This window comes from Urocitellus parryii, chromosome 1 (genome assembly GCF_045843805.1).
Source record: "Urocitellus parryii isolate mUroPar1 chromosome 1, mUroPar1.hap1, whole genome shotgun sequence".
In the NCBI taxonomy this organism is placed as follows: domain Eukaryota; kingdom Metazoa; phylum Chordata; class Mammalia; order Rodentia; family Sciuridae; genus Urocitellus; species Urocitellus parryii.
Genome location: NC_135531.1, coordinates 53,034,131 through 53,061,159, shown reverse-complemented (window position 1 = coordinate 53,061,159; position 27,029 = coordinate 53,034,131).

The window sequence follows — 27,029 nt, the reverse complement described above, 5'->3', positions numbered from 1 at the left end:
GAGTCTTTAAGTTATTTAAGAGTTGGTTAGTTCCACATTCTATATTTGTTCAGCACATAGACTCTAATTCCTATTATTATATAAAATCCTATATACTTTGCAGGTCATAATGACCACTAAGATAGTGTTTACTAGCTTTACTGGTAACCGTTCTAACTTAAAAGACAACTTCAAACAACAAAATGTGGAGAAAATATAATCTCATTTTTTTAGCAATGACATGGAATGTTATAAAGAATAGAAATCATCCTTTCTTTCCAAGAATGTATTTATTGAGAACCTATTAGAAGTTATTATATGATCTTTAACTTTTAAAAACACAATTATACCTATCTCCTTATTTAATAAACTCAAGTCATATCCCAGATTGTGGATTTCACAGAATAATGATCAGACACTAGAAGGGATGTGACTTGCTCTGATTACCTAGTAACAAAGGGTCAGAGCCAGCAATATAAACGTGTGGATTTCAGCCTTGCTTTACTACCACAGGTGTGCTTTGCTGGCTGGCAGACAAAATACTCCTCATTCAGAGCATTCTTAAATTAACTGAATTCTTAAATTCACTAGGTGGCGTTACTCTTCTGAACTCCACAGTGACATCTGTTGTAATACAAATACACATTTAGATTTTTTTTACTTTGTAGTTTCCATACATTGGAATTTCTTAAAATAGCCACTCTGTACATGTGATGTCATTTTTTAAATGTTAGACTTAAAGGAGTAAGAGCAAAACAGGCACTGTTTAAGGCAAAGTGGAGTTCTAACTATGAAGTAACAGAACTTTTAGGCACTTTGATGCTATTTCTCATGACATGAAGACTTTTTCCCATTCGTAGTAGAAAGCAGACATTCTTTAGCCATAATACAGTAGATGATGGCAGGTGTAGTAAAAGTTTCTTTTACTATACATCTTTAAGTATAATAAAGATCTAGCACTCTAATGCTATATTAGCAAGTACTACTTCATTTGTGTTGCTGCAAATCTTTTAGACAATAGCTCCATTATTTTAAATAACTAAAATAATGATTCCTTTATTTCCACAATGAAAGGTCCATAAAATTCATAACACTCCAAAGCACCATAGCTTTCCAAAGAAGTTGTCACAATATGTAAGTTAAAGAAACAAAAAACTAACTAAAAAAAAAAAGGAATTTGTTCTCAAAAATACAGTTCAAAATCACCAGAAATAAATGAAAGGAATGAGAGAGTTCTCAACCAATTTATTGATAATATAAATTATTAGTAATTCTATAGAGTTCATCATCTTTTGAACAAAGAGCGTTTCCGTATTTAACTAGTGAGTCCAAAGAGGACACGAACACAAACAGCTGTGCATTACCAGAACTTTATGGAGGTGATGAAAACAAAGAAAAGGAAATCCATGGCTGTGACTAACCCCACTGTACATTCAAAACAATGACCACACTGGCATTCATTAAGAAGCCCCGGCTGTTTACTTAGGTTCAGAACAATAGATGACATTTAACCCCAATTTCTTTAATCCACTCTTTTGTTTACGTGTAAATATGCCTTTAGTTTGCCCACAACATTGTAATACTATAGTGATACTGATATAAATAAAATTACTATTAGTAATTGACAGCACTAAAAAGATAGGAAGAACAGTTGTGATTCAAAAGACCATCATGAAAGCATTTCTAAATGTGCTGTATGTTCTGTATTCTCAAGCATGCATTTTTTTTCTTAATTTCAAAAAATAATGACTGAGAGTTTAACAACAGCTAATGATGAGGTTCTTTCCCAAAGAAAAATATTCATTATATACAGGAAAAAAGAGTTATCAAGAGTTAAAATACCAATTTTGATAGACTTATTATTTGGCTTCCTTAAACTTACCAACTTCAAAACAGATGTTTTTTTTCCCCCCCAAGTTTCTTGATTTGCCAAGTTTTAACTTGAAATACATTTGCACACTAAAGTCAGAGTAATTTAATTAAGAGAAAGTTGGGCACAAAAAAGCATGACGATGAGATATGTATCTTTGCCTCATTTCAATAAAAATAAATGACAGCAAACTTTGATTGAGCTGCCAGAAGAAGAAACTTTCATTTTACTGTCGGGGGAGACTCCCAGCAGCTGCTCACAACTGCCATTCGATCACACAGATGCTGCTAGGAGGAGATTGACCCCAAAGCAGAACTGAGTCCTGTGTTTGCAGGACTGGATGGAGTTGCTACCCTCCACAGACTTCCCAGACACTTGACAGAATGCCAAACCGGCTCATCAGCTGTCACTGCCAGCCACGTTTAACTATTCTTGAACAACCAGCAGAAAAACAAACCGCGGCCAAAGTGTCAACTAAAAGTCATATCTATTGTCTCTGACAAAAGAACCTCCCTCATCAAACCTGTGATATGTCATACCTGTAACTAGAGACTCGGTGGAGCTCATTGCCAAGTAGACACTAAGAACGGTGCACATATTCGTGCCCAGTAAAGGAATGACAAGGGAACTTTGAAATCCTCAATGGCTGGCTACTGACAATGTTACATGTCAAGAACAGAATGATTCCTACCTGGAGCCCTCTCCGTCTTAGAATGCTGGACTCATCCATCTCCCCCTCTGCTTTCTCTGAGCCTCTCACCACAGTCTAGCCATGCTGTACTACCTCTACTTGGGCACGCTAATTCAGAGCCCCGCAGCTGCTAAACACTTACATCACGCTCTAGCTGATTGGAGCCCAGAGTCAGCTGGTCCCGCTTAGTTATTCACTCCAGCAACTTCGGAGATCACGGATGCTTGCAGTTCCAGGGAGAGAGCAGCAAGTGGGCTCCAACACCTAATGCACATATCCAGGCAGACAGCGGCTCTCTCCTTATCAGATGGAAAACCCTGGGATCCCTGCTTTTTTGTTCTTCGAAAAACTGGCCGTGGCATTCCAGACAACCAGAAAAAGGCTTTCGGCAGTGGCGCTGGGTCAAGCCCCTTCTGAAGCAAGTATAAGGTCAAAGTGGCTAAGTAAATCAGCGGTGACAGACACCTCTGTAAAAGACAGCTGCTGATTGGGATGGTGAAAAACTAGGGCACAGCTGGTCAGCCAAGCAGCACCACTGTCCCTGGTGCTCATCTTTTCTGAAGGCATCAAAGAAAACAAAATGTAGCTGCCTGAAAACCAGGGTTGGAGCAGCTGCTCCCAGTCCGCCTCCCAGGAACTCTTCACACCTCCAGCTTGAACACCCGGATCATTTACATAAACACCTCAGCAGTGAGTCCCTAGCCCACAGATAGAAACAGCTTAGATTTTAATTTCTCTCATAATAACTTAGTTCTGTGGATCCCTGACCAAAATGTAAAAGGTGGGAAGGAAAAGAAATTCTAAGAACCATCAATGGTTAGAATATTAACCTATTTATAGTCTATAAGCAGGAAAAAAAAAAAAAGACTCCCATCATGTGCAATTTCACAGTCTGTTTCAGCTTGTTTACTCCGCTCATCCTCATCTTATTTCAATTCAAAGCAACCAAGAGATGAATATTAAGTTTTCATTACTGGCATGGCACAGGAGTAACAATATACATTACTACTGATTTATAATGAATTATTCCCCCTAGTGTCTATTCTAAAGATATTTAAACTGAGAGAATTATTTGGTCCTGGCAGACATAAGGACTATCTGCAGTTTGAGAACCATATCTTCCTTTACTCTAGTCATTAGACAAATTCATTTTTTTTTTAAAGAAAGACAGGCAGGCATAAATGGTTTTTAAAAGATCAGTAATTCCTGGATCTTTAGGTAATCCAGTTATTTAGAGATTTCTAAATGTGGGGAAGGGGAAGGAAGTGGCTAGTGGGTCCCTCCCTACCCATTAGCCTGCTAAGTCCACTAGCTTTTTGTTCCTTTCTGGCTGTCAGCATACTATTGGGATTGCTATCAATTGATTAGATTATGTCATTAAAAATAGCTCAGGAATTTATGAACCTAACCACTGAGGAAAACTGATTGCATTTTATGTTCCCAGACATAGAAAGAGCTCCCTTGTCAAGAGATGCCACCACAGCAAAAGAATCAACAGGAAAACATGATTTTTCCTCTTAAGTTCTCTTGATCCTATTTAAGCAGAAAACCCCAGAGACTTTTCAGCTCTTGCTTATATGTAGAACAGTAATGCCATCTCTTAGGGGGAAAAAATGAAAGAAAACAGCACAAAACTGGTCATTGTGCATATCAAAGTACATCAACAGATTCTAGCACAAACCGTATTTTTAAAAGATTTTGAAAAGAGTAAAGCTGTTTAAATTGAAGTGCCAGAGAAGGAGAAGGAGAAAGAGAAGGAGAAGGAGGAGGAGGAGAAGGAGAAGGAGGAGGAGGAGAAGAAAGAGGGAGGGAGGGAGGGAGGGAGGGAGGGAGGGAGGGAGGGAGAGAGAGAGAGAGAGAGAGAGAGAGAGAGAGAGAGAGAGAAAGAAAGAAAGAAAGAAAGAAAGAAAGAAAGAAAGAAAGAAAGAAAGAAAGAAAGAAAGAAAGAAAGAAAGTTCGTCCAAGAGGGAGAACAAGATGGGCTTACTATCTATAGGCCCTCTGAAAACTGGTGGAAGAAATTCCCATCCTTCACAAGCCCTGCTGCACATCAACCTGCTCCTGCAAAGTGAAGACCTTTCTCTTCAATGAAAACAAAGGGAATGACCAGTGTTGTCCCTTCTCACTCAAGTCACCCTCTGAAAGAGGAACACAGAAAGTGCCATGAATTACAAGAGCCCTAACAGACTAAGCCTTGGCTGTGAGCAGGTCAGCATGAAGCTACCAACTTTGAGAGTCACTATTGTCTGTCCACAGTGACAGAGAAAGTTCTATCTGGTTTCAGAAAGAAACAAAACCTGACTCCACTCCAAAAACTCAACCTATCAAAAGCCAACCATGATGCCCTTACTTCCGTTCTGAGTACTATGATGTTCACTGGTAACTTCTAGAAAAAGTGGGGTCTGGTGAAGAACACCAGGTTCCCACTGGAAAGAGAAAGAAGGGAAAATACATTTTGCCTTGAGATAAAGATCACAAGTGGCCAAGAGGAAAATATTTGCAAAAGAGAGCCCAGAAGTCTCTTTTCTGCAACCAATAGCAAAAGCTAGTTGGTGGTGCTACAGGAAGACATTTCCAGGGCACACTGTCAAAAAGTCAGGTGACAGGCATCCCAGAGAAGTGAACTCCACACATCTCAGGTACCTTGCAGCTGGAACTGCTTGGCATGTAGGAGTGACAAAAAAGAATTTGGATGAGAATGAAAAGTATGTTCTCAACAAAGGAATATTTTGAGATAAAATCTAGGTTAGTATTCCACCATTAACTAAGTCTAAGATGAGGATTATGACCATCACACCATCAAATCTAGTATGAAAAAATATCGATTACCTGTCAAAATGTATCACCTTGAGAAGTGATACACATACATTTTAAAGAAATAAAATCAGCCAGAGGCAAAAACATTTGGGACAAAAATGAAAGGCTGCTGAAAAATAACATCAAGCAATAATGGCTTAGCGGAGGGAATAGTAAAAGGAAAATTGCTACATTTACCCTTTGCTATATATTTTCTCATCAAGATAAGCCATGTGTTAAAATGCAATAAAAACTTCAAATGATGACACTATTCACAGGTAATAATTGGGATCTAGACTAATTTCCATTAATAAACTCATTTTTCCTGCAATTTTATACCTTCATGGAATATGTTCACAATATTGTGAGTCAACTCACAAAGTATTAACCTCAAGGTATACTACTTGTACACATGTATTCAAATAATAAAATCTGATAGGCTTTGTCATTAATTATAATCGAAAGTCAAAGACTTTGTGGTATTTGATTTAAAATGTGATTTGTACAGATACATCACATGCCCATGTATTATAGGCATAATTGACTTCATAGAACACTCAAAATCAGTGGTCACTAAAAAAAGGTCAAATTTAAACCTTAACAATTACTTTAATTAAATGGTTCTCAGGAATAAAAATAATTGCAAGACCCAACTGGGAAAAACTAAGGGTAAATCAGCATTCAGTTGTACCATTTTCACAAAATGGTAAATGGAGATTTCTTTTTTTTTTTTTTTAAGGGAGAGAGAGAGAGAGAGAGAGAGAGAGAGAGAGAGAGAAGAGAGAGAGGAGAGAGAGAGAGGAGAGAGAAGAGAGAGAGAGAAGAGAGAGAGAATTTTTTTTTATTTTTTAGTTATTGGCGGACACAACATCTTTGTATGTGGTGCTGAGGATCGAACCCGGGCTGCACACATGCCAGGCGAGCGGGCTACCGCTTGAGCCACATCCCCAGCCCCTAGAGATTTCTTAAGAGATGATGTTGGCTATAAGGATGCAGGTCTGTCTCCAAACTCACCTCATCAGGTGTCTTTCACATACTAAAAACAAGTTTCATGCTTTCACTAGTTCCATGTTGGTTACCCTAAGTCAGGGGGAATCTTTGGATCTGACCCATTTTTTTAGCTCATTAAAGGAGGACTGAAGAACACTGTGAATAGCAGGAGCACTGTTTACAATACAAAGATGTGTGAAGTTTGCAGACCTAACCTTGACACCTCACACCACCCCTCCCAGAGGCTCCCAGCCTTTCCTTCTGAACATCCACCCAGAAGCAGAGGGAGCTGATGTCTGAGGGAGAAGAGAGGATCTTTTCCTAATGGAAAAGTTGTTTCTCCCTCCACTCTTCTACATGAGCCAGAGACAGGAGTGAGAGGAAAGCATCACCACATTCTCCCCCACCTGCATCCCACCAGAAAGAGCTCCCAATGTGGTTGGAGTATGATGGCCAGTACCTGTGCCATCTAGGGTGAGAATTCCCCTAAATGTCTCCACGTGTAACTGTGGCAGTGACCACTACTTCTCAACAAGGAGGACAGACAGACATGAAACACTCCAACCACCATATCCTGTCAGTCACTTTAAGACAAGGTTTGTATGTCTGTGTGTATGTTCATTCTAAAGGTAAGTCAATATGGTCAAGTGAATGAATCCCTCCATTCATTCACAAATTACTTTTTCCACTCATAGATAACTCCCAGTGGCCAAAGAATGTGTTGCATTAAAAAAAAGAAGCAGCAGCAATATACAGGAAATAAAAAAGTACAAAGGAGAAACAGATCATGAGAATGCATACCAGTATCCATTTTTATTACTGTGTCAACTTAAATCATAAGAAGAACCCTGAATGACAACATAGCTGTGAACATTTGAGAATATATATTTCAGAGCTTACATTTGAATTCCTTTATAATATTTGTACTCTAAATTTCCCTATTTCACTTCTAAATACAAAAAATAATAGTCAATATTTATTGATCACATACCCAGTGTTAAAATGACTGGTCTAACTAGTTAGAATCATCTCCTTTGATCCTCAAAACAGCCCAAAGGAATAAGGTACCATTATTATCCCATTTTACATATGGGGAAATTGATACTCAGAGGGGTTAAGTTATTTCCTCAGATTCCTCAAGCAAGGAAAGCTAGGACCAGGATACCAACCTCTATGAGGCTGACTCCAGAGGCTGCATTGATAACCACCATGCTTTCCTGCCTCTTTAGTGTTTAAACAGAGGAGAGGAAAATGCTTTCAAAGTGAAAGAAAAACATGATAATCATCAAATTCTTTAGCTCCTAAGGAAAAATTACCCTATCATAAGAATCAGTGGTTAGAATATGCCAGCAAAAAGCATTTGAAATCCCAAATTCTATAGACCCTGGGATTCTAAGAGAGAAAAGGAGTGAGGTCTCAGTTACAACAGTGGAGAAGCTGCAGTGCCCTGGCCAGGAGGGGACAAACAAAGAGCGCTATCAGGAGACGACTTGGAGGGCATGGCCTCAATCTTTATCTTAGCCCTCTCTTCTTAGCCTCCACTCTCAGTCTAAACAAATCTTAGTTTGCTGGCATGCTTCTGAATTACACAATGCAACCCATATTTACTCACAATCATGTGAATTCCACAAAGCCACGGGCACCCTTTCAGTTGTGCCAGGCATAACACACATCCTTGTTAACCTGTGGGGGTTTGGGCAGGTCTTCATTTTCTAGTCTGAAACCTTGTCTGGGATTTACCACCAAAGGCAATTCCTAAGTCACTCTTTCCTTTTAGATGAAGTGAGTCAGGACAAGGCTGCTCACCAGGTTCCACACAGTCTTGGGAAGAAAAAAAGGGGGAAATCCCAGACCTGACTTCTCCCTTCATTTTCCAGAAGCCATAACTCCCCAGCCTACTTAGAATTACCCTCAAGGAGCCAGTCCCTATTCAAGTCCTGCCAGTGAGCAGTTCAGTAAGCTGTGGCAAGTCCCTTACCTTCCCTGAACTTGTGTTTCTCATCTGCAAAATGAAAATATCATTATGGGCTTATGATCAGGAAGCTGGGGAAGGCAGGAAGAGGGGACCTGCTGGGAAATGGGGAAACACCCCTCACCGTGGACACCTGGTCCTTCCCCACTGTGCCACAGCCCTGAGTCCCAACTCTCCTTTCTCCTCTGGACCATTCTCATCTCCCAGAGCAGCTCCTCCCACAGCCAATAAGCCATGTTCCCAGCTTCCAGGCTTCTTCCTCCTGCTTAGGAACATGCTCAGGGCTGAAGAGGGGGCTGAGGCTTCCCTTCAACCCCTACTTATCACCAATACTCTCCCAAGTGGGAAAGCAGAGATATGGAACCAGTGAGGAGCTGAAGCTTCTGTACCCAAAACACATTCTAATGTTAACTCTGAGATGAGAACACCTTAAATCTTGGCTGGGGTTGACAACCTGGATTTGCTTTTATGCAATATTAATACCACAATATTACAAGAAAATTAACTAATATTCTTACAGCCAAATCCTCAGAAATACTTACTATTTATTAAAGTAACATACAAGCGAACCTGATAGATTAGTTTATCAGTGTCACCAAAGCTCAAAAGGGAAAGGACTTTCCTTGAGGGGCTTCAGTCTATCTCAAGTACTAAGACATATTCCACTCAGGAACAAACATGGAAACCACAAATTATCTTTTCCCATACTTTAGAATTTGAAAATGTTCAAGTTCTGACCTTTAAGTTTAACAAACGTAAAGAAATAGAAACTCATACTATATGTATTTTCTTCCCTTAAGAAAAAGATTTTAAACCCGTTGCGAGGGAGACTAAAACAAAGTGCAGGCTGCCTCCCATAGAGAGAGATGGAATCCTCCTCACTTTAAAGGAAAAAAGAGGACCCCCATCACTTTCCCAATGACAACACACCAAAATCTGAATTTATCCAAAGAGCAGTATTTTCCAAAATACATTTCATTTAGTGAAAATTGCAGGTGGGGTCAGTAGCAAGCATATGCCTACAAAATATGCTGCATCCCACGCTTCTTGCTTTTAGCTCCACTTCCCATCCTCCCACAGTCTGAAGACTCCTTAAATGCATGCAGTTGGTGGTTTCTGCTATGTAACATGCATGATTTCGCGTAGGGCTTTTCACAAGAAAGCTATATTGTCTTGACGTTTGCATCACCTTTTTTTTATCTAATTATTTCTGGCATATTAGCCATCAAATCACTACTGACAATATGACAGGAATCATAGTATTGAAAAAATTACATCCTAGGAGGAAATAATAAAATATAAATCACATACATAATTTTCTTTTGAACATTTTAACAATGACACCCTCATATACATATGAAATATAGCAGACTATCCTCATAAATGCCCTAACATCAATCACAGCAGGAAAATATTCTCTACTTTGCGAACACACGAATCCAACAAAATATAGCAGTTCTAATAAAACTGGGTAATACAACTTCATTTTTTTCATAAGAGAGCATTTATGAAGATCTGACAATTGGAAATATCACCAGTATTTTTTTTTTCAATTGTGTTCCTTCAACTCTAAATGATACAGAGCTAACACTGGGACCATGAAATAATATTTAGCAAAATTCCATATTTCATATTCATATAGAAAGATAGGCACATATGAGTGAAGTGATGTTGGTAGTATTGTCATTATAGGATGCCTATCAATTGCACAAGCTTTAAAAACTTGAATGTATGGTATATTGGTAATAATACTAATGGAATCAACTAAGTATTTTATGAGCTTCCAAAACAGAGACAGCTATTCCTAAAATTATTACCAAAGTGACAAGATATCCCTGGAGATAAAAATAAGATATTTTTTAAAAAATATACCATAATTCCTATATTCCATGTATAATAATTAAATCAGAAATTACAAAAGCACTTTCAGGCTATTCACATATTAAATGTTTTTTTAAATCCTGCAATGAAAAGAGGCTGAGTTCCAGGTTAAATAGCTAAATTACTTAGAAAACAATAAACACAAAGTGGGGGGAAATTCTGAAAATTTTCAAAGAGAAAAGCCAAATCTGTTATCTTGGAATCTAAAATCCAATTAAGGCTTCCTTTCCCCCAGCCCAGAAAAAATATAAATAAACTTAAATTCTCCAAATTCTTAAGACACAATTGACCAAAGACAAGGATGCTAAATAAAGTGAAGATGGGATTCCACACACAAACTAATCAAGCTTCTTTTTTGCATCCAGGCTTTTATATTCACACATATCACTACATAGATCTGAGTGACCTTGAGCAAGCTGACCATTCTAAGCCCCAAGTTTAAGATCACATCTTCAGCCTTAGCCTAGCTAGAGGCATCAGGTTTAATTAATTCTGAAGCTGGACTATAAGCCTCATTTTGACCTTGCTTATATTATGCACACAACAGAGCCCAGCACTTCGGTGACTACAAATACTGAGCAGCCAAGAGGTCCGAGAGGTGTACATATAAGTGATTAAAAAAAAAAAAAGTAGATTTCTTTGAGGCAAGAATGCAAAAGGTTTCAAGTTCCCCCTGAATTCTGTCATCCCATTACGCCCCACATTTGCTTTGACTTTCTATCATCCTGCACAAACATGCCTCTACTTCAGACAAGAAGAGAAATGGGGCTGCCACCTGCCAACTAGTTTACGGCTGAAAAAGAAGCAAGTACTCCTTGGGACTCTATCATACAGCACAGTAAGCAATGTGCGTCCCACTTCTCTACGATATTAACTCTGTCTTCTGGCCTCACTTAAATGTACTCTTCTGAGAAACACAAAATGGGATCCAGATTCTACATCATTAATCCTCATCAGTTCCTTGTGAAGTAGAAAGGGAAGAGACTGGTTCAATTTACCAATGAGGAAAGTGAGACAATGAGGTTAAAAGAAGAGCCCAAGGTCGTGAAAACAGCAAAAAGGCAGAGCTAACAAGAGAATTCGGGTCTCTCAGACCAGGGCCCAGGGCCCAGACAGTAGCCATACTGCAAAATACCTCTTTTTTTCTCCTGCACTTTCCTCATCCATCGCACCAAGCCTCCAACTGCAATTCAAGGACAAGGGTTGTCCTGCAAAACTCCCAAACAGATACACAAACAAATAAAAAACGAAATGTGTGCATACCCACACATACAATATGCATAGGAGAAACAAGCATCCAGCGAAGATCCAAGCAAGGATATATACCATAGGAAGAAGTCAGATCAAGCATTACCCGAGGTCACAGTATTTATATCTGTCTAGTTGAGCAAGAAGACATAGAAAACACAGTGCTTAAATTATTAGTGCCCAATTCACAGTTCAACCTGTTCTGGTTTACACTGTTTGTGGTCATCAAATTTCTATATATACTATAAAGACAGTCATGCATCAGTACTCAGAATACCCCATAATTTGAGGGGTCGTGTTCCAATTTTAGTCCAAGGCTCTTCCCTAAGACATGGATGAGTAGCATCTCTTTTTGTATATCACCTTTCTCCATCTCTTAGCTCAAGAGAAATAAATACTTCAAAGTTTTGTTAACATTTAAAAATTATTAATGTAATAAATGCTATTGTAGAACATCTGGTATATACAAAAATGACATTAAATCACATCTAATGTTAATGAGCAATGATTTATGATCCTTATTTTTTAATACACCAAAATACACACTTTTATACATACAGGGCCTGGAAATATCTAATAAAAGCTCTCCTTATTTTTTTTTCTTCAAGTATAACCAAAGGGTGGTTTTCTTTAGCCAAAATCAATTTACAAATTTTTCCCCAAAAATGGCAGTAAAAGTTTTAAAATATCTGATCCTTTTGGTAACTCATTTAATTTCTTAGATTTATCTTCTCTCTACTCTTTATATAAGAATTCAATAGAAATTCCAGCACATTATCCATAAAAATCAAGAAAATCTATCTCAAGTTTTACACACTGATACAAAGTCACTATGTTCTGTTTAAATCCCCAGCTCATTCATTTATATTCATTAATCTTAATGATATCATTAATGCACAATGTGTTTCACAGAAACTAATTGTATTTTGCCAGAATCAAACATTAACAATTATGCCTCCCATTATCACCTAATAAAATAAAAAATAAAATTTAGGCACACAAGTGAATATTTTGATGTGGTAACTGATTTGCATTTTTAATGCTACAATAAATTGGCCAGATTATCATCAATTAGATAAATGAATATTCTCTAAGTAAAGTGATGGGGAATCACTCTGTTAGAAATCGACAGTTTCCACTCACTTCCTTGAGCTTTATTGAATCTAAGCTTAGCCCTCTTTGGTCCCCTTATCTAAAGCTGGCTTTTGTGACTCCAGCTAATACCAACCAATAGAACATATTCCTCTTTAATTTTATATACTTACCACTACTTTAACAAAAGACAGGAGATTAGGGAACCTATACTCTTCAAGTGAAGGAGAAATATCTACCTGGGTGATGAAAATTCCTAAGTCAAAAATGCATGAATTGATTTGTTTAAATCATTGTATTACTATATTTTTATCCCCTTAATTCAAAAACCAATCACTAAGTATCAACCATGAGTCAGGCATTATGATAGATGTTGAAAACAGAAAGAGGGAAACTCTTAGGTCCCACAAGACAGTCCTAAGACACATGAATAAATACAGAAAATAAGTAGCAACACAGAGCCAGTACAAGCAAGGTGCTGGGGGATGCTGAGATACAGGAAGGAGTAATTCAGAGGGTGAGCAGACAATGAGGGAGGGTTTGGGAGAAGAAGTAAACAGAGTGCAAACAGACAAGAATCACTGGAGGATCTTTTATTAGTTCCCAAAACTAAGGCTACACCCAAACCAAATGAATCACAATTTCAGGGAGTAGATGGTGGGCCCCAGGAATCATCAGTTTCTGAAGCTCCCAGGTAATTCCAATGTGCAGACAAGTTAGGACTCACTGGTCTAGAGATGTGGGAAGTCTTTCAGGCAGAGGGGATGGGAGAGCAGAAGAAAGAGTGCCAGGCAATGACCACAGCTCCTGCACAGGCACACAGGGAAGGGAAGTCTAGCTGGGTGTGTAAGGTGCCACAAGACATCTTGAGTCTGGCTCCTAAAAGGAACCACTCTCTCCAACCACAACCATCCTGGACTCTGACATCTCTTCTGGGTCCACAAAACCAGACCCCACAAATTCTATCCCTTTCTCTCTTCCAAACTTTGCAGACTATAATTTCCTTGTGCTGATTACACTCTTACATATTTAGCTTATCTGAAAGACTTATACTAGGAACCATCTAACGACTATACTCACCTAACCTTTCTCATAAGTGATTACAAAACTTGAGAAAAGGGGCGAGGAAGAAAAGTAACCAAAGCGAAGTAAAAGGAAAAGGAAACATGAACCACTGAAGCCATAAAAGAATGTGACTTTAAGTTCTGCTTACCACAGATTAGCATTTTTATGGAAACACAAGGCACTTTGTGTACAACCTTACTCTAAGACTGAAGTTCAATGAAGTGGGTAAATCTGATCTCTCTTGGTCTTACTAAATGTATTCCATAACTCAATTATTAAAAGCAAACAAGATCCTTCATCTGTTCCTTCCTGAGGTTTCTCCAATGCCACCCGAACTCTGGTGAATTCATACTTTACCTGACAACCTTGAAAACCTGTCACAGCTCTCCTCTGAGAGAGGGAGTAAGGACATTTGTGAGAAGCCTGTTAATCGTATTCTTTAACTGTCCTCTAAAGAAAACTGGATGCAACGGGATGTGGACATGATGATTGTTTTACCCTCAGACAAAACTAATAGAGAAAAATCTCATTCCACATCATGAAGCAATATACAGAGATTCTTTACCTTAACTCATTAGAAAAAAATACAGGTTTCTTTGTGCGGAGGAACCAAACGAAATCCTAATAAGTTGACTAGAAAGCAGAATTTTAAAAAATATATCCTTATTTGTCTTCTGAAATACATGTTTTAGAAGTATGCTACTAATTTTACTATTCAGTTTTCAAAGAGAATACTTTTATCAAATGCAAATATTGCTTCCTTTGCATGCTTCCAAAGAAGCCTTTTTGACCATTCTTTTAGTATTAAACTATAGCTAATATACTCTCAGCATCGAGTTATTCATGTAGCTCTGGTGTTTTACAATGAGCTGTTGATAATACATTTCAGAAACATTCAGTGTGTTCCCATGTTAAATTTTTTTTAAAGTTACTGCAAAGAATTTCTCCAACTCAAGTATGTACCATTTTTTGACCATAATTCAAGTATATAAACCTACAATGCCAAAACATCTTCTGTACGTTACTCCCTAAAATTTAAAATGCTATCAAAACTAAAATAATTCTCTTATTTGTAGCTGTGATCTAAAGAAAAAAATCCCCATGTGCCATCATAAAGCATTTTAATTTTGAGCAGTCTATTAGCTTTAAAAAAGCTTTTCTTGATAGTTTAACAATGAGACAATTAGTTTTATACATACTCTGATTTTTTTCCCCAGTTAACTTAGTGAATCACCTTGCACACAGGGCATACCTTTTTCTCACATGCATTATAGATGCTTGCTTTTTCATGCATCGCAATTTTTACTTTTATGGATTGCAAAGGAGATTTGCTGATGCGCCACCTAGTGGAAAAAATACTACTTACATCAGTATACTTACCAGTGTCTTCCAGTTTTTTGTTTTTTGTTTTTTTAAACTCTTGATTATCTGTGTTAATGAAGATAAGAGATTGGTGAAAATATTTCTCAAAAGATGAGCAACAAATGCTGAGTCTGTCCCATGTGCTTTGCACATGGAAAATGATGTTCTGGACCTTTCACTTGGGAGGCTGGCCTCCTTTATGTATCTATGGCTGTGCATCCAAACGTATGAAAGACCCACAAGAGGAAAAAAGCTGCTTGAGGCCAGGAAGAAAGTGATTTCCTCCCTCCCATTAGGATGACCCCAATATAGCTCACCATTACTGAGAAGGCACAGTACCAATTCTGAGCTTTTTCCAAATGTCATAACATTAACAATGTTCACAATGATCATAAACGGATTATCTTGATTTTCTAATTTGTTACTAGGTTAGGTAACATAACAAAACTCTGAAAAATATATGAGCATACTCCTTCTCTGAAGCTCTGGGGTGAGAAGGGAGGTGGTGGTAGGCAAACATCACTATCTATTTCTGGAAAAGTGTCCTCAGAGATGCATCTTCTCAACCAGAAGGTGGGACCAGAAGGTAGACAGAGCTTACCTTCTCCCTCCTCACTTTCTATAGTGACAGACAAGGATGAAATCTTCAGGCCCTCTCAGACTCTACACAAAACCAAATTCCTACCAAACTCTCAATTCTGAAAAAATGTGCAAGAGTACAGCTTTTGATGCTTAATCTCATCTCTCCATCAGATTTGTATCTAACATTCCTTCTTTCACTATGAAATAGTGCTTAGCAGGGACTCATTTTCTGTTTCTAGCTATCATAAATTTAACTTCTAGGTTCAGAACCAGAATCACCCATTTCTTCTCTGTGGATGAAATAAATATTCATCCAATGCCATTCAGTCAGGAAGGTTTTGTGCTTGGTTAGTTGGGTTTTTGTCTGTTTTGCAGTGCTGGGGATCAAAACCAAGACCTTGCACATGCTAGGCAAGCACTCTATCACTGAGTTATACCCCAGGCCCAATTAACAGTTTTACAAAGCTGACAATCAGGTACTGATCTCCTGCTCCTCCCACTTGGATTATATATAAGAAGAAACACACAGAAATGCTGCAAGGCTCAGAGACATTTTGTTCAGCATCAGGGCCTGGAGGAAAATCCTTCCTGCTTCTGTCTTTTCCGTCAGTGGGGAGATACGCACTAAAAGCACAAGATGGGAAACTGAGCTACTAGAATCTATTCCCAGTTCTTCCACTTAACTTCAAAATGCCTTTGGGAAAGTCATTTAATAAACTGCTTTCTTTAATTTGTCTAAGTTTCCTTAAGGGAAGAGAAAATACATTTACCTATTTTTTTTTTTACCTCCAATTTATTTTAGTTTCATTTTTTTTTTCAAATCGACCCAAAGTTTGGAAGAATAGAACAATAAATATGCTTAAACAGTTTCACCCAGATATTCACCAATTATGAATATTTCTCTACAATATTTTTTGCTACTAATTAATATTTGTGAAAATACATTCCAGACAAAAAAATAGTTTTATCACCTTAAGTCTTGAAATGAAAAGTTTCCCATATGAAGGTAATAAAAGGTCAATAAATATATGTTGAACAAAATATCCTAAGAACATTTTACTACGAATTAGAGTTCCTCAAAAAAGAATTTATTAGAATAAAAAAACTTTATTAGAATACAAAAGCATTTTCATTAATTTTCCAGGCAGACAAAGGATGATCCGTCTTAGCTGAACCTAGAATCATTCCATTTTAGAGATGAAACCAGGCACTAACAACCCTTCACTTCAGAGGTGTGTCAACTGAGCCCCACCGATAATACTGCTTATCAGCACTAACTTTTTTATCTGCCATAAATAATATGCTTCTCTACTACGAGAGGTGGAGACCTCAGAGGAAGAGTAGAGAACAGGGAAGGCAGGCACTGGAGGGAGGAGGCAGTGGCAGCCAACCATGGTCAAGGGCAGCTCCTCCCCAAACCCACTGACATTTCCCCGTAGTAGCACAGGATTCTGGGCTCCAAGGGCAATGCAGCAGAGCTGTCCTTCAGAACCACAGACTTCTACTCCCAAACCCTCAGAACTCCCCTTTCCACCCTCCATCTGACATGCTCCTAATTTCAAAGGTCTGAATTGCTCCCTATATTGCAAGCATTTCTATTTTCCTCTTTATAGATTATGCTGTTAGTATTTCTTCTGACTACTTAGGAAACCCAGGTTCTTTCAGAGCAAAGATTTGACCATGGAAAATGAAGCTCTACGGCATGTGGCTTTGCAAGATAACCCCCCTCTGTAGGAAAACACACGCAGGGCCCTCCTGAGGATATATGCCGCGAGCTGTGTGTTTTATGCTTCAAGGTTTTGTGTTAAGAGATTTCCTCTGTTCTTTTGGTCCTGCTCAAGAAATACAAAAGCTTTTATTCACCAAACTATTTAAGGCCATTTTTGAAATCCCTGAATCAATAGGAATAATTCAGCAGAGGAATATTAATTTTCAGCAATACATCTTCTATTGATTGTTTTCCTGGCATACTCCCTGGTCTGGCGTGACTCAGTGGCCATCTCTGTACTCACTGGCTGTCTCATAATAATACTTATCGATGGTGTTCTTGTGCATAAGATCACACCATTATCCGGCTAGCCCATGCTAGCCTTTCACTGTGCTATGCTTTCCTGAGGTTATTTGTTGTTCTCTGCCTCCTGACCACAGCCTGAAGCTGTGGATAAAAGAAGCAGTTTACCGCCAGCCATCAATTGCTTCATTTGTAAAATTAGGAGACACGTGAATTCCTCTGTAAAATCATTTGAGATGCTTTGATAAATGATAGCCACGGTACACAGTTCTAGTATTGATTTCTAAAGTCACCGGTTCTCTGTTGGTCCCTGTTGCATTTGCAGCTATCTTTTTAATATCTTTTCTCTTTTCTGAGAAAAGCGTCCAAAAACCTGACAGGCACCATTATTTAAAGAGTGAGCAATGCCTTCATCATTTAAGAGTTACCAGTCTTTTCAATTCCTTTTTCTGTGTCCATTTGCCCCTTTACCTATGACTACACTAGCCCCAACAGATGGCTAAATCAAGATGTTCACCAGATGACAATTTCTTGACATGACCAACTACTAAAACGCTTAAGATAACAGATGTTAACCTACCCTGGATATATTATATGTTCTAGCAAGACATCAGAAATACTCAGAGGCTTTCCCAAGCTCTGAAGTGCATCCAATTTATCTGAATAAACACAAAGAAAAGTGGCAAACAGGGAGGAGTAGGGAGGGACAAAGAACCTATTTTTCAACATTTCCTAAATCATTTCCTTGGTTAAAGTTCTACATGTTTAGACAAGTCTGTCTCTTAAGTGTTTGTTTCTTGTGTTGCAAACATATCCATGTGCTAAGAAGATAACTGCTTTTTTATTTTTTACTCTCACCCTAAAATGGTATCGCTTAAAAACCTCAGACTGCTCATGCAGGGTAATACATAATCTTCACTAATTCTCAAATGATCAGGCTGCATGTGGCCATAAACTGTTGATTCATTGCCATAGCCAAGCTGGGATTCCTCTGCAGCAGATCCAGGGGCAGCAGAGCGTTACTGACATCTCTCTCTCCAGTGCTCAGACACCAACTGTGAGGGAGCCCAGGTGGCTGCACAGAGTGGCCAACAGGCACCACTTCTGCCTGGCAGACTCCCTGGGTCTCTGCCTAGCTCCTGTACGCACTTGGCTTTCCTCTATTCCAGAAAGCCATCACCTGGAAAGCCCCAATGATCATCTTCCTGCAAACAGAACAGAGGGTGTGGACACACAGTCCTTCACTGCAGCTTCTGCTTGCACAGGCCAGTCTTCCAGGTGGCACAGCAAAAACCTTCCCGTCCCACTTAGCCACCTCCTTGTTTTTCCTCAAGTTCAGCCACACGTATGAGGACTTCTTCACAGGGCAGACATTCTACCATCCTGATTAAAGAACTGTACAGTTGAAAACATGGAAAGAATTGAAGGGTAGAGGGGCCAACATCCCTTCTAGAATTACTAGCCAGGTATACCCAATACCAGCAATGTCAAAGGAGAAGACAGGAAGCCCACATGCATGACTTCTGGTGACAAATGATGCTTTGGTGGCACTCCCATTCATGTTTTATGGTCATGTTAACTCACTTCTTTCTTGTTCATCAAACCTATTTGCCTTTACTTCTGGCTTTATAACTAGAACACATTTCCCAGCCTCTCTTGCAGTTGGGTATGGTCACAAGATTGAGTCTGGACAATGGATTCTGGGTCATGTGTATCTCTCCTCAAGATCTAGCCCAGTAACACTTTCCATGCCATCCTATCCCTTTACATCTCTCCCGTATCATCTAGGTGTTGACATCAAAGGAATTGTAGAAGCAACAAATATGGAGGAGTGTCTGTCAGCCTGAGAAACTGAATGACCACTGTGTGGAACTCAGCACGACCCACTAGGCAGCCTGTAGGATGTGGGAGAAGTACACTTCTATTGTGTTAGGCCAGTGAGAACTGAGTGTTATCTGTAATGACAGCTACCATTTCTTTAGCACGACACGGTGAACACTAGCATCCTGATAAACCCCAGGAGAATACTTACCTCATCAACAACTACAAATCACTCTACCATTAAAAATCACGGGGCCCACACCACACTCTCAACTGACATTATATGGATCATAGTCACAGGACTTTAAAGCTGTTTGGGAGTCCACCCCCTGGGGACTAATCAGGCAATTTATCCGCTCCTGTTTTTCATGTGATGATATACTGTGACACCACTACAGAGGACACAGTGGAGTTGTGTATGCCGCTGAGAGATCTTCAGATCAAGTTAAAAAGCAAGGCTCAAAAAGCGTATAAATTTTTTTAGTGGTATATATTTTAATTGTCCATAGTGGCTTCCTCCCCCCCCCCAACAACTAACAGTAAACAAATAGTAATGATTATCTTTACAGAGAGGAATCAGGGAGAGAAGCAAACCACTGATTGATTGGTTGATTGATTGATTACAGTACAGGGGATTCAACCCAGTGGTGCTTTACCACTGTGCTACATTCCCAGTTCTTTTTATTTTTCTATTATTTATTTATTTTTAAGTTTGAGACAGGGTCTCACTAGGTTGTCAAGGCTGCCTCAACTTTGTGATTCTCTTGCCTTGGTCTCCCAAGTTGCTGGGGTTACAGGCATGCAACATCATGCCCACCATAAAAGGGACTCAGTGTTTTTGCTTTTTTGTTTGAGGGGTACTCGGGAATCAAACCTAGGGTCTGACATATGCTAAGCAAGCACTCTACCACTGAACTACATCTCCCACTTTTTATTTTATATCATTCTGTTATACCATTGGCATTTTCTTAATACTGTATTTATATTACTTTTTATAAAAAAAAAAGTCATCATGGGTAACCAACACTGCGGTTCTTTTTTCATACTTCCTGTATTAAAAAAAAATATTGCTAAAATGGAAACCAACAGCAACGAAGAAAGAACCATGTCAACAAAATGACTGAGCTTCCTGCCCTCCTCCCAGAAACACTGTTCCTCCCGTGAGGAAGCTGAGAGGTTGTCAGTGACCAACTGCTAATCATAATCATATAGGTCTGGATTTGTACTGGTGTCACGGCTCACCATTAAAGCTTCCCTGTGGCTTATTAGAAAACTAACACGTAGCAAGAGCAGTTCTGATTAGTGATCACTGTAGAAATGCCTTCAGAGCCTGTTCCATGTAAGTTTTCTTCCAGTTGAATTACATGCCTTTTCCTCCGAGTCCAAAGCTATTTGTCTACACACAAAGGGAGGGGTACACTTCAGTTTCAAACTGTGAGAAAGACATCAAGGACAAAAAACACTGTGTTAAGGGGACCTAGACATGCTGGCACAAAAGCACAGTTAAGTGGGTTTCCAGTTACAGAAACTTTCTCCGAATCCTGGAAGAGATTCTAGGTCTTATTTTTTTTTTTTAAATAGCTTTTGGAAGAGAAATACCTTTTCTATTTGCACAGTTCCCAGCTAAGTACAAAAAAAAATGCTCCTTATTATTCAGATCTGGCTTATCTCTCTTGCTTGGGTTTCAATTCCACAGCCATGGAGAAAAAACTGACCCAGGACGCAGCAGCACACCCAGTATTATGCAGGTGCTCACTGAGCTGTTCTGTTTTTTTTTGTTTAAATCAACTGAGATCAATTTCACTGGAACACAGAAGTAAAGGTGTGCTTAAATATTCTGAGATAAATGTTTGTGCTACAATATCATGCACCACCAAAAAATGCAGGGCAAAAAGGATGCTGTGAATGGAAGAAGTTCACGTGTGAGTAAGCAAAATCCTGATCTTGCAACAATAGAAGACATGAAGTCAGGCTTCAAGGAGTCCAAAGTGTCATGGGGGAACAGGTGAGTTAAAATTAAAAAAAATTACAACTAGCCAAACTTTACATTATAATATAAAATTGTTTAAAAGCTGAACATTCTTCTACACTTGATTTCAATTCTGCATTATCTTCATTTTTAAAGTCTTCTGAACCAGAAAATGACATAATTTGTTTGATTTGGGGCTGTTTATTTCATATCAATGTTAAATCAAGTCACTCAAGAACCAAAGTTAGAGTTTCACACACCAGAGGGTCCGCCCAGCTGGCGCTGGACAAAACAGGCCCGATTGCTTCACATGTCGGATCCCCTGTCATCCCAGCAGCAGTACCCAGGAGCGCTGGTGAGTTGTCCTTGAAGGGATTACTAACCAAAGCCTCAGGCTGCATTTTCAAGCAATGTTCTTCACAACAAAGTTCCACCAGACTGAACATGGCTGAATAATGAGATTGCCATGTCTGGCTTGGCAAATTAAAGACTGTGACGGGGAAGCCAGGGAACAATGTACTGGACAGTCCACTCTGTGGTCGTCTGCCCCGTTTAAACCTCATCTGGAAACAGAAGAAAGGCAAAGGGAACATACGTGGTAAAGACCAGGGCGACACTCACATCCTCCTCCCAGGGACAGTCAACTGTTCTTTTCTAGTGTGACCTCCAGGCAGAGGGAGGGAGATGCTGCCATCTAGAGATACCTAGGGATATCAGCTTTGATATCAATGCAGCCAACACGAAAGGACTGGTAGGGGTAGAAAGAAGGACTCCAATGTCTTAGGGAAACAGTGGTGGGAGAGTCATCTTCTTTCAAGAATCAGGTCTCTGTCTTAGTTTGAGAAAAGGGCAAGGAGAGGAACAATTCCCATGAGTGTAAGAATGCACAGTCCCCTGTGAGGGGAGACTGGGGAATTAGAACAATAAAAGGGAAAAGACCAAATTAAAAAAAAAAAACAACAGATTTTTTTTTTTTTTAATGAAGGAAAGACAAGAGGTTGGGTGGTCACCATGAGACAGGTCACTGGGGACAAAAGGGTAGACCCCTGGAAACCCTCAGAGTTCCAGAGTTATGAAGTACAGAAAAGGAAAATGAGGTTAGAGGAAAAAGCCAACGGGAGGAATTAAAATCAGACAGACAAGAAAATAAAGGGGATATGAAATTCAGCCCAGGACTGACATCCTGGGGAAAACAAGAGCTACGAGTAATGAAAAGTGCACAGTTCCTACCTCACATTGCTGAGATGTGTGAGAAGATAAAGGGAACTATGTTAGGAGAAAAGGTGTTGAAAATGGTTAAATACTATGCATGATTGAAGAAAATTTCCAGAACTTTCTATTAGAATTTATCTTCTTATGCTAGAAAAGAGTTAAACTTTATTTTTTTTAAATATGAAATTATGCAGAAGTGACCTGATCCTGAAGTTTCTAAGTGACAACTGGATCTAAGATCCCAACGTAGAAAGCTAAATTCAGTTCTACCTGATCAAAGACATGATTTTATTAGCTGTGATTGCAGATTCCCAGTCGTTCCCTCTTAACAGAAAGCTTTCAGCACTGACAGGATGCAGATAATGGTCATAATTCAGACACAAGTTGGTGACAACCGTCAGCTGGTGGGACAGGTTATAAGCTTCCGACATTATTGAGGACTCTTGTCACCAGCAACTTCAGCTGCATCTAGTTAATTTCATATCAGATGCAGATTTGTTTAAAATGCCAGACAAGTGGGGACCATTCAATCCTGTCCAGGCCTCTCCCTGCTCTGACAAGGGAGGAATCCAAGGGCTGTCAGACGTGATGGATGAGGGGAATTACTCCCGGTGTGCTGTCAGGGCCCCTCCCGCTTCGGGCACTTCGCTTTCATCAGCACAGGAGGCAGAGGATGTTCTGTAACTCAGGATGGAGGCAGTTTGGGAAAACAGCTTGTCCCAGAAAAGTGGTACACAGTCATTAACTTCTCACTTCTCCTTTTGTTGGCTCTTAGGATACTGTCAGCAAGAAATCGTTTCCAGAGCTGCGACCATTCTAGAGCTAGTGCAGCAGTTGGTGGCATTACCAAGTTCACAACCATAAGCTACAAGGAAGTCTGATCTCTCCCTGCATCAAATCAAGGCAGCAGCCTGAGATTGGCAAAAAAAAAAAGGTGAATTTCTGCAAGGAGAGGGTAGCTGGCCATGAGTGAGGTCCCGGATCTTGTCTCTGGAAACGTCCCTAGCCTATGGAGACCTGCTCCCACCTTATCCAGTTTGCTCAGGCAGCAGTAATCAGTAAGTCCTGCTCCAGGGAGTAGCACATCCAGAGTTCTGTATTGAAAAACTCCAAGGGAACTAGTCACATTACCCCAATGCTGCACGGAGTAGGAGGTGAGCACAGAAATCCCACAAAAGGAGAAGTAAATATTCCCACTGACAGCCCAAAGGAGTCTGTTTTATTGATAAAAGTAGCTGCTGTTTAATATTTTTCAAGGGATGTCCTTTTTCTCAAGGCTTTCCAAGAAAATACAGATGTTACTTCCAGAGAAAGGGAAATGTTAAAACGGTGATGGGGGTATGGGTGAAAGAGGAGTCTTTAAATGTAACTGGAAATAAATTTAACTAGGAGTCATGAGGCTTCCCTACCTGTTGGATTAGCTGAAAAACATAACATGAAATTTCAGAAATCACATTTTGTTTTATATAAACAGAGGAACATAATCAAATCAAAGGAACAGAATTAAGAGCAGACCACTAACCTAATTGAGATTATGTTACTGTATAATTATTATATATTCCATAATATATTACTTTTAGTATATGCTAAAAGCAGTATTCTAGGTTAAGAATAAAAATACTTTGCACAGTAATAGTGCTGGGATAACTGGGTGACTGCTTGGAGAAAGAATAAAAGGAAAATTGCTTAACAGAAGTAAGCCCCAGATAGAGATTTAAACACTAAACATTATATCATAAAGACATCAAAGGAAAATATGAGATAATATTGTTAGACTCTAAGAAGAAAAAATACCTTTGTAAGCATGACATGAAATCCAGAAGCCATTCAATATTAATATAACAGTAACCCTCTGGCAAAACTAATCCAGAGGGGGGAAGAAACAGAGAGAAGATGCCACTGAACAACAGTCAGAATCTCAAAACTGAAGATGCCACACAGAACTGAGAGTTTTGAAACTTATACTCATCATTAAATTTCTACAAAATCATAAAGTACCAAACTAATGTGAGAATAAATTTAAAAATCTTAATAGTCTTACCATCAATAAAAATTTGGATCCATCAAAAATTCTTCCACAAAGAAAACATCAGGTCCAGATGGCTATATAGGCAACGTTTAGAAGATTCAAGAAAGAGATCAATCCATTCTTACACAGTCTCTTACAGATTTTAGAAAAAGAGGCAACACTCTCCCAGGTAGAGAAGATTATTGTTTAGCAAACAGTCACAGCTTTTCAATAAACAGCCAAGGTGAGGGTCGACTTCCCGCCCCACTGATATCTGACTTTACCATGGTGATTTCTGTGGCCAATGGACAGAAATGACACTGTTAGTTGGAATCTCATCCTTAAGAAGTAGTGTTTCTGCTCATCACTCTGGGGTGGTTCAGCTCCAGCAAGAAAAGAATACAAAAGATGAGCGCTGCCTTTCAGCATGGGTCCCAGAGCAAGATACAACCTTCAGTCATGAACCTGAACTGCAGAGTGGGTGGAAGCTACCCCAATCTATAGCTGTGCAGCCCAAAGCAGAGTCACTCCAGCCAACCCACATACCCAAGGCAAGAAATAAACCCTTACTGAGGTATGCCCTAAGAAACTGTAATTCATCACATAGCATCACTGCCAAAAGAGCTGGCTGGCATACATTCCTAATTTATTTTGTTCAGCTAATATATCTTAATATTAAACCAGACAAAAACAATACAATAAAGGAAAGCTACAAGCTAATACCACTTATAAACACCGATGGAAAATTCTATATATAAAAAAAAGTTTTAGTAAACTGAAGTAGAAATGTATCTTTTTTAAAAATATCTTTTTAGTTGTAGATGGACACAATGCCTTATTTACTTATTTATTTATTTATGTAATGTGGTGCTGAGGATCAAACTCAGTGCTTCATGCATGCTAACCAAGGGCTTTACCACTGAGTCACAACTCCAGCCCAGAAATGTATTTTTTAAAGTAATTTATCATGACAAAGTATTTTTCTCAAAAATTTAAGATTAATGGCCATCACCAAATGTAAAAAAGGCATTTTTAAAAAATGTAAGCAAACAAGGAAAGAAACATTCTTCACTTGATACAAAGCTTAAAAAATAAAAAACATCATTTATCATACTTAGTATGAAATGTTGACGTATTCTCTTTAAGATGAAGAAAAATTAAGGATATATGTTATCACTACTCCTATTTGACTCAATCCTGGAAGTCCTCATGGATAACAATGAAATAAAACTAAAAAGATTGGAAAAGTAACATGTAAAGCTGTTATTTTCAGTAGATCATCATTATCTACAACTCCCTCTAAATCTCTTCTCCGAAGTTACTAAGTTTGATTAAATTAAAAAGTAATATCCAAAAGCCAACTGAATTCCTATATATTAGCAAACTAGTAGAAATGTTTGTTTTTAAAGGATATTATTTGAATTCCCTAAGAATAAATCTAATAAAGATTGTACAAATTCTTTCTATAAAAAAACCTATTGAAAAACATTAAAGAAGTCCTAAGTTAATAGTGCAATATACCATGTTCTAGAATAGTAAAACTCAACATCATAAAAATATCAATTTCCCCAAATTGATCTACAGATTTAATGTAATTTTAATCAAAATTTCAATCAGCTTGCAGAATTTCACGAGCAAATTTATACAAACAATAAATGTGCCCCAAAGAGCTACCACTCTTGAAGAACGACAATGACATAAGGGAACTTTCTTGACCAGTTATTAAGACTGGTGATGAAATTACAGTAATTAAGAAAGGGTGATGTGGGCACAGGGACAGGCAGATGGACCAATTAAAAAATAAAGCCCCCAGAAACAGAATCAGGTAGGTCTATAGAGAAATGCACAAAGAAATACTTGGCAGTTTGCTCTGATATGAATTATGTCCTTTAATTGTTACGGTGATAATGTCAGGATTCGTCATTCCCATTTACTAATGGAGACAAGAGGACTTCATGAGGTAAAGTCACAACTGCCCAAAATTATAGATTCAGGAATAGTCATTACTAGAATCCAGTCCTAAGTTTAATAGTTTAATAACCTCAAACATGCTGGTCTTTTTCAACATGAGCTATGCTCTTTTGGTTTCTTTTTGCTTTTTTGGTTGTTGTTTTTTTGTTTTTTGGGTTTTTTTGGTTTTTTTTTTTTTTTTTTTTTTTTTTTTTTTTTTTTTTTTTTTTTTTTTTTTTGGTACCAGGGCTTGAACTTCAGGGGCACTCAACCACTGAGCCACATCCTCAGCCCTATTTTGTATTTTATTTAGAGATAGGGTCTCCCTGAGTTGCTTAGTGCCTCACTTTTGCTGAGGCTGGCTTTGAACTCATGATCCTCCTGCCTCAGCCTCCTGAGTCACTGGGATTACAGGCATGTGCCACTGAGCCTGGCTTGCTATGTTTTGAAGAACAGTTAGTAAATAAAGCAAGACATAGGGCCTGTATGCTAAGGATGACCAACAGTAGCCCCCAAAGCATTCAATAAAG